The 6975-nt window shown below is 39.1% G+C and overlaps 1 non-coding gene across 1 annotated transcript; it reads right to left on the bottom strand.

Annotated features, from left to right (window-relative positions):
* Window positions 1-1602: 1602 nt before the first annotated feature.
* TRNAE-CUC (transfer RNA glutamic acid (anticodon CUC)) lies at window positions 1603-1675 on the bottom strand. The gene has a single exon. It is a non-coding gene; the product is annotated as a tRNA-Glu (tRNA).
* Between the last annotated feature and the right edge of the window lie 5300 nt (window positions 1676-6975).

The raw sequence follows: 6975 nt of genomic DNA, 5'->3' as shown, positions 1-6975 counted from the left end.
GGAAATGAAAGTCACTGTACCAAGTGGGAAGCTATTGTGCTTCCATATCTTCAATGAATTCTAGACTTAAAATTCCTTAGTGGCCTGAGAACTTTATATTTTTATTCTTTGCCAACTTAAATATCAAGACGTCTGAAAGAAAGGATTGCGTAGGCAAATGAACTGCTACTGAGATGTTCCTTATTTATAGGACAGTGATGATAAACATCAGAGAGATAAAATATATGGGAAAAGGAGTGAAGGAAAATAGAGGTGAACTCAGAAAAGTATCCAAGAAACCTAGAGGCAAAGATAGGAAAGATCAACAGAAGACACTTATTCTGTCCTCACCTCTAGTTGGCATGCATGGACTCTAGCATACACAAGTAAATGCACAGGTAAATGGAATTCTTTCCAAAACTTCCAGGGAGGGCACTCATGCCTTCTCTTGGTAACTCAATGTTATCTAAAAACAATAAAGAAAGAATATTATTGACAGGGGCTATGTTCTTTGTTTAATGGAACCCTCATTTCTCAAAGTGGTTTGAGTCTAGGTAATATTTTTGTTGGTCTCTGTCAGATGCTTTAGTGTTGCCTCATTGAAATTACAATTTTTTTTGTTGTTGACCAATGTCAAGAAGACCAATGTCAAGAAGCTATCCCCCTATACTTTCTTTGAGAAGTCTTACCATTCCATGTCTTACATTTGAGTCTTTAATCCATTTTGAGTTGATTTTTGTGTATGGAGTAAGATATGGGTCTAATTTCATTCTTTTGCATGTGGATATTGTTTTCCCAGCATCATTTGTTGAAGAGCCTATCCCTTCTGTATTGTGTACTCTTGACACACTTGTTGAAGATCAGTTGACCATATATGCATGGGTCTATTTTTGGGATCTCAATTCTATTGTATTTGTCTATGTGTCTGTATTTATGGCAGTACCATACTGTTTTATTTAATGTAGCCTTGTAATATATTTTGAAGTTGGGAAGTGTGATGTCACCATCTCTGTTCTTTCTCAAGATCACTTTGGCTATTCAGGGCCTTTTGTGATTCCCTATGATTTTTTTTTCTATTTCTGTAAAAAATGCCATTTGAATATATATATATATATATATATATATATAATTTTTTTTTTGCGGTATGTGGGCCTCTCCTGTTGCAGAGCACAGGCTCCGGACGTGCAGGCTCAGCCACCATGGCTCACGGGCCTAGCTGCTCCATGGCATGTGGGATCTTCCCGGACTGGGGCACGAACCCCTGTCCCCTGCATCGGCAGGTGGACTCTCAACCACTGTGCCATCAGGGAAGCCCACCATTGGAATTTTGAGAGGGATTGCACTGATTCTCTAGTTTGCTTTAGGTAGTATGGAGATTTTAACAATAATAATTCTTCCAATTCATGAACATGGAATGTGCTATGATCTGAATGTGTCTCTCTTCCTTCCTTCCCGCTCAATTCATATATTGAAATCCTAACCCCAAGTTCATGGTATTAAGAGTGAAGGTCCTTGGGAGGTGATAAGGTCATGAGAGTGGAACTCTCATGAATGGGATTGGTGCCCTTATATTTATTATTATTATTATTTTTTGGCCACTCCGTGAAGCTTGTGGTAAATTAGTTCCCTCACCAGGGATTGAACCTGGGCCCTCGGCAGTGAGAGCACAGAGTCCTAACCACTGGACCACCAGGGAATTCCCAAGTGTCCTTATAAAAGAGGCCCTGGAGAGCTAGCTTTCTCCTTCTACCTTGTGAAGACACAGTGAGAAGTTGACATTCTGCAGCCCATAAGAGGGCCTTTGCCAAAACCTAACCATGCTGGCACCCTGATCTAGGACTTCTAGCTTCCAGAACTGTGAGAAATAAATTTATGTTGTTTATATGCTATCCAGTTTGTGGTATTTTGTTATAGTGGCCTGAAAGTACTAAGATAGGATGTCGTTCCATTTATATGTGTCTGCTTTAATTTCTTTTATCAGTGTTTTATAGTTTTCAGTGTACAAAACTTTCACGTCCTGGGTTAAGTTTATTTTTAAATAGAAAAAAAAGAGAGAAGTCTCAAATACTGGGAATAAAAGAGGAGACATTACAACTGATGCCACAGAAATACAAAGGATCATAAAATAAAGTTATGAACATTTATATGCTAACAAATTGGATAACCTAAAAGAAATGGATAAATTCCTAGAAATATACAACTTACCAAGACTGAGTCATGAAGAAATAGAAAATGTGAACAGACCAGAGATTGCAATAGTAATAGAAAAAACAAAACAAAACAAAACTTCCAAAAAGAAAAGCTCAGGACCAGTCTTCACTGGTAAATTCTACTAAACATTTATAGAAGAATTAATGGCAATCCTTCTCAAAATCTCCCAAGAAGTTGAAGAGGAAGGAAAACTTTCAAATTCATTCTACAAGACCAACATTACCCTGATTCCAAAACCAGACAAAGGCAGTACTATATATATATATAGGCCAATATCCCTGATGAACATTGACGGAAAAATCCTCAACAAAACTCTAGCAAACCAAGTTCAACAGCATACTAACAGCATATTAAGAAGATCATACACCATGATCAAATGCAATTTATCCCTGGGATGCAAGGATGGTTCAACATACACAAATCAATAAATGTGGTAGGCCACATCAACAAATAAAGGATAAAAATTATATAATCATCCCAGTAGATGAAGAAAATGCATTTCACAAAATTCAACACCCTTTTATAATAAAATGGTCAACAAATTAGGTATAGAAGGTGTGATATGGTGATTTATAATAAAAATATGTACAGCATGGTGACTATAGTTAGTAATACTGTATTATATGTTTGAAAGTTGCTCAGAGAGTAGATCTTAAAAGTTTCCATCACACAAAAAATTTTTGTAATTATATGTGGTGATAGATGTTAACTAGACTTCTTGTGGTGATCACTTCACAATATATGCATAGATCAAATCATTATGTTGTACACGTGAAACTAATATAGTGTTCTATGTCAAAATATTTTTTGAATGGATTCTTACAAAATGCAGATCAGTAACATTTTAAAATATGGTTCTGTTGTTTCTCCATTTTAAGGAAGAAAAAAAAAGAAATACATATTTGGTCTTTGTCCCTGTTTCTGGCATAGAACCCCTAAAACACTTGGAATTTCCTGTGATGAGAACAATAAGGTAAGTTTTGTTATGTTAATCAGGTGGCTTTTGGAAGGCACCAAAGGATGAGAACTGGTTGTCAGTGGAGCCAACCATGCAGTAAGAAGGTCTGAACTTTCAAACTACCCCCCAACCCCAACTACCTCCACCTCCAGGGAGAAGAGAGGGGCTGGAGATTGAATCCAATCAACAAAGACCAATGATTTAATCAATTATGCCTATGTAATGAAGCCTCCATAAAAACTCCAGTAGATGGCCTTTGGGATCTGATGCTATCTCCAGGTAGATAGTGTCAGAATTGAGTTAAATCGTAGGAAACCCAGCTGGCATCTGATAACTGCTTGTTGGTGTGGGGGAAAGCCCCACACATTGTAATTGAATGCAGAATATTAGAAGGAATGTAACTTAACACAATAAACACTGTATATGAGAAACCCACAGCTATTGCCATGCTTGGCAATGAAAAACTAAAAGCTTTTCTTCGAAGATCAAGTACAAGACAAGGGTGCCCACTCTCACCACTCCTATTCAACATAGTACTGGAAGTCCTAGCTACAGCAGTTAGACAAGAAAAAGAAATAAAAGGCATTCAAATCATAAAGAAAGAAGTAAAATTGTCTCTGTTTTTTGATGACATGATCTTATATTTAGAAAACCTTAAAAACTCCACCAAAAACCTCTTAGAGCTAATAAAAGAATTCAACAAAGTTACAGGATACAAAATCAACATACAAAAATCAGTTGTGTTTCTGTGCACTAACAGAAAACTATCTGAAAAGGAAATTAATATAACAATCTCATTAACAATAATATCAACAATAATAAAATAGAATAATCTTAAGTCTTGCCTTTATTAACATGTTTATGAAGCACTAGGATGAAGTCTGCTTGCCACTTTTACACATTACTCTCAGCTAGTGTGGATCACATCAGAGATGCCCAGGAAGCTCCAGCATGACCCACTGAAGTGGACTAAAGCTCAAAACTAGGGAGGAATTGCTCGTCATATACGTGTGTGACTCCTGGCTGGTGTTCACTCCAGGACAGTGACATCTCCTCCAGGAGTGGCCAACATCATGCCTGTCTTGAGTCTGGTCATAATCCTGTCATCTGTGTTCTGATTCTGCCATGCATTTCCTGGACCTCACCATTTGAGCCATATACAACTGACATCAGAGCTCTCAATAATATTGGAGTTATCAGTCTCTGTCTCAAATCGCACAAAGTTTAGTGTTTCAAAACACAGAGATTTTCTGCTTTTAGGACCCACTATTATGTAACTAACATCTAGTCTAGCTATTTCTCTTCTTATTTGTTATTGTATAAATTTATGCAATTCTGTTTATTCATTTCTGAGCCACTCCTCCAAGTGAGAATGTTTTCTGCTTAGATATGACCTTAAAAAAGTCCTGGGAGAGGATGAAACTCAATTACCTAGTGTCAGGTTGAAACAGGAATAATGTAAACTAAATACTCTTAGAAATTTTCTCATTATTCAAAAACTCTTTTTTTTTCCTCAGGTCATTTTTTATAATTAACTCTCTTATAATTCGAGGGCATTTTGGTTGAAAAAATGAAGTTTAAAGTGATGTGATGGTACAACATATCCACTTTGCATGTCACTCTTGATTTTTTCTCTCTCTACATACAGGACTCACTTAGGTTGCTGAGGTTAATTAGCAAACAAGAAAAGAAATGAAAAGGAAAGAGGAAGGCAGCAGCTCCTCTGACAATCATGGTAGTTTGGATTCATGTGCCCCACTTGCTAAGATTGCTGGAGATGAGCTAGGACACACGTGGTGGTGTCAGATCGGACACCCTGAACATTATCAGTTAACCTTTACTTAGGTGGTCTTAGGTGCCTTTGCCTTTTATTCTTTGGACTCATCTGTGTTCTTTGCTGTTGGTTGAAATATTGTTTTGTACCTGAGCCAAATCCCATCAAGACTTCTTTAAAAATAATAAGTTACAGTCATGTTCTTAAAAAAGGAAAAAGAAAGGGCTGATCAGTAAAAATGATATGGAGGGGAAAATTGGCACACACATGTCAAGTGATTTAAACCCCTTAGCAAATGAGGGCTTCCTCCTTCAGGCACAGACCTTGCATAGTATATTTAATTGGGAGTTTGGCAGGCAATCCAAGCCAGAAAGAACCCTGTGGGAGAGGTGTGTGTGAGAAGAAGGTGTGAGGGGGCAGGCTGAATCCCTGAGCAGTCTGGATTGCAAAGGTCTGCAGGCAAAGGCACCTCTGCTTTCAACAAGAACCAATTAGAGAGAATGACAAAATCCGCATCACTGCTTCCCAACTCATCAATTCCTGCCACTGGAGAATGCAGAGTTTGTTTTCTGTATCTTAGGTCCCAGGCAACAGTGTGCTTGTAGCTTCTGGGGCCACTGCTGTGGGAGGTGGTACAGTTGAGATCTGGGTGAGGCATCCTTGTAACGGAAGGTGGTACAGCCATAATGTGTGGTGTAGAAGGGACCTCAGAGTCCATGCCAATCAACCCTCACATTTTGCATGGGAAGAAAGTGATGCTCAGAAACTCTGACCTTTTTTGAGAATGGAACTCACAGTGACAAAGCCTAACGGCAAAGCCCAACATGAACCTCAAGCCTCCTCATTCCAAGGCCACGCTTTCCCTGGTCCTGTCTAAGCCTCCTGGGGTGTATATGAGTCTGCTTGGGCTGCCAAAACAAAATACTACAGGAAGGGTGTCTTTAACAAGACATTTTATTTCTCACAGTTCTGGAGGCTGGGAGTCCAAGGTCCAGGTGTCGGCAGGGTTGGTTTCTCCTGAGGCCTCTCTCCTTGGCTTGCTGATGGGCACCTTCCTGCTGTGTCCTCTCATGGTCTTTCCTCTGTGTGTGCACATCCATAGTATCAGTGTGTGCAATTTCCTTTTCATGTAAGCACAGCAGTCAGAATGGATTAGGGTTCACCCTTACGGCCCCATTTTCGCTTAATCACCTCTTTAAAGGTCCTGTCTCCAAAGACAGTCACATTGTGAGGTATTGGAGGTTAGGGCTTCAACATATGGATTCTGGGGGGACACAGTTCAGCACATAACAGAATGTGACAAGGGCCATCAAGACCATGAGAAGGAGATCCCGGCCTGTCCTTCTGTTGCTTCCTTGCAGTCACTGACTCAACGTATAAGCAGTCACTCTGTATCTCCAGCCTTATTTCATTGTCATTCTTTTGCCCTGGAGATGAAGTTGTTTCGCAGTCATAGATCATTCGAGGCTACCCAAATTCCGCAAGGGGGATGATGTTGGCTCTCAGTGTTAGCTACTGATGGCAGAAATATATGGTGGAGATCTAGCATGAGACTATAAGATGTGGTGGTCTTTAAAACTTGCTGGGATGCCCCAGAGAGAAATCCTAATTTCCAATCCTAATTTCTCTGTATTTTGTACATACTTTTTTCTTTCCCTCAGGAATTCACTTCATATAAATTTGCTTTGAGTCATGTAACATTTCTTTATAACGTTCTTTCCTTGTCATCATGAGCACTATCATTTCCCTCTGTATTTACTGTACAATTCATACACCTCCAAGAAAAACAGTAGTTACAGAGGCCAGTGAAGTTCTGTCCACAAGGGCAATTTAGGATTATAGCTGGAGTGGAATCTTAGCATTCACATCTCGGCCATGACTGGACATCTGTGCTCAAGGTACAGAGAGTGAAATAAGTTTTCTTCAAAGAAGACAAATGTTTGTAGAAGAAAAGGAGAAGCAGCAATACTTTTAGAGAAAACAATAGCACCCGGACGGATTAGATGCCTCTGATAGTAGAGTTGCCTCTGGATTTCTAGCAGGAACACTAATC

This window comes from Phocoena phocoena, chromosome 6 (genome assembly GCF_963924675.1).
Source record: "Phocoena phocoena chromosome 6, mPhoPho1.1, whole genome shotgun sequence".
Taxonomy (NCBI): domain Eukaryota; kingdom Metazoa; phylum Chordata; class Mammalia; order Artiodactyla; family Phocoenidae; genus Phocoena; species Phocoena phocoena.
Note: the sequence above shows the minus strand (reverse complement) of the source record. Positions and strands in the feature narration are given on the sequence as shown.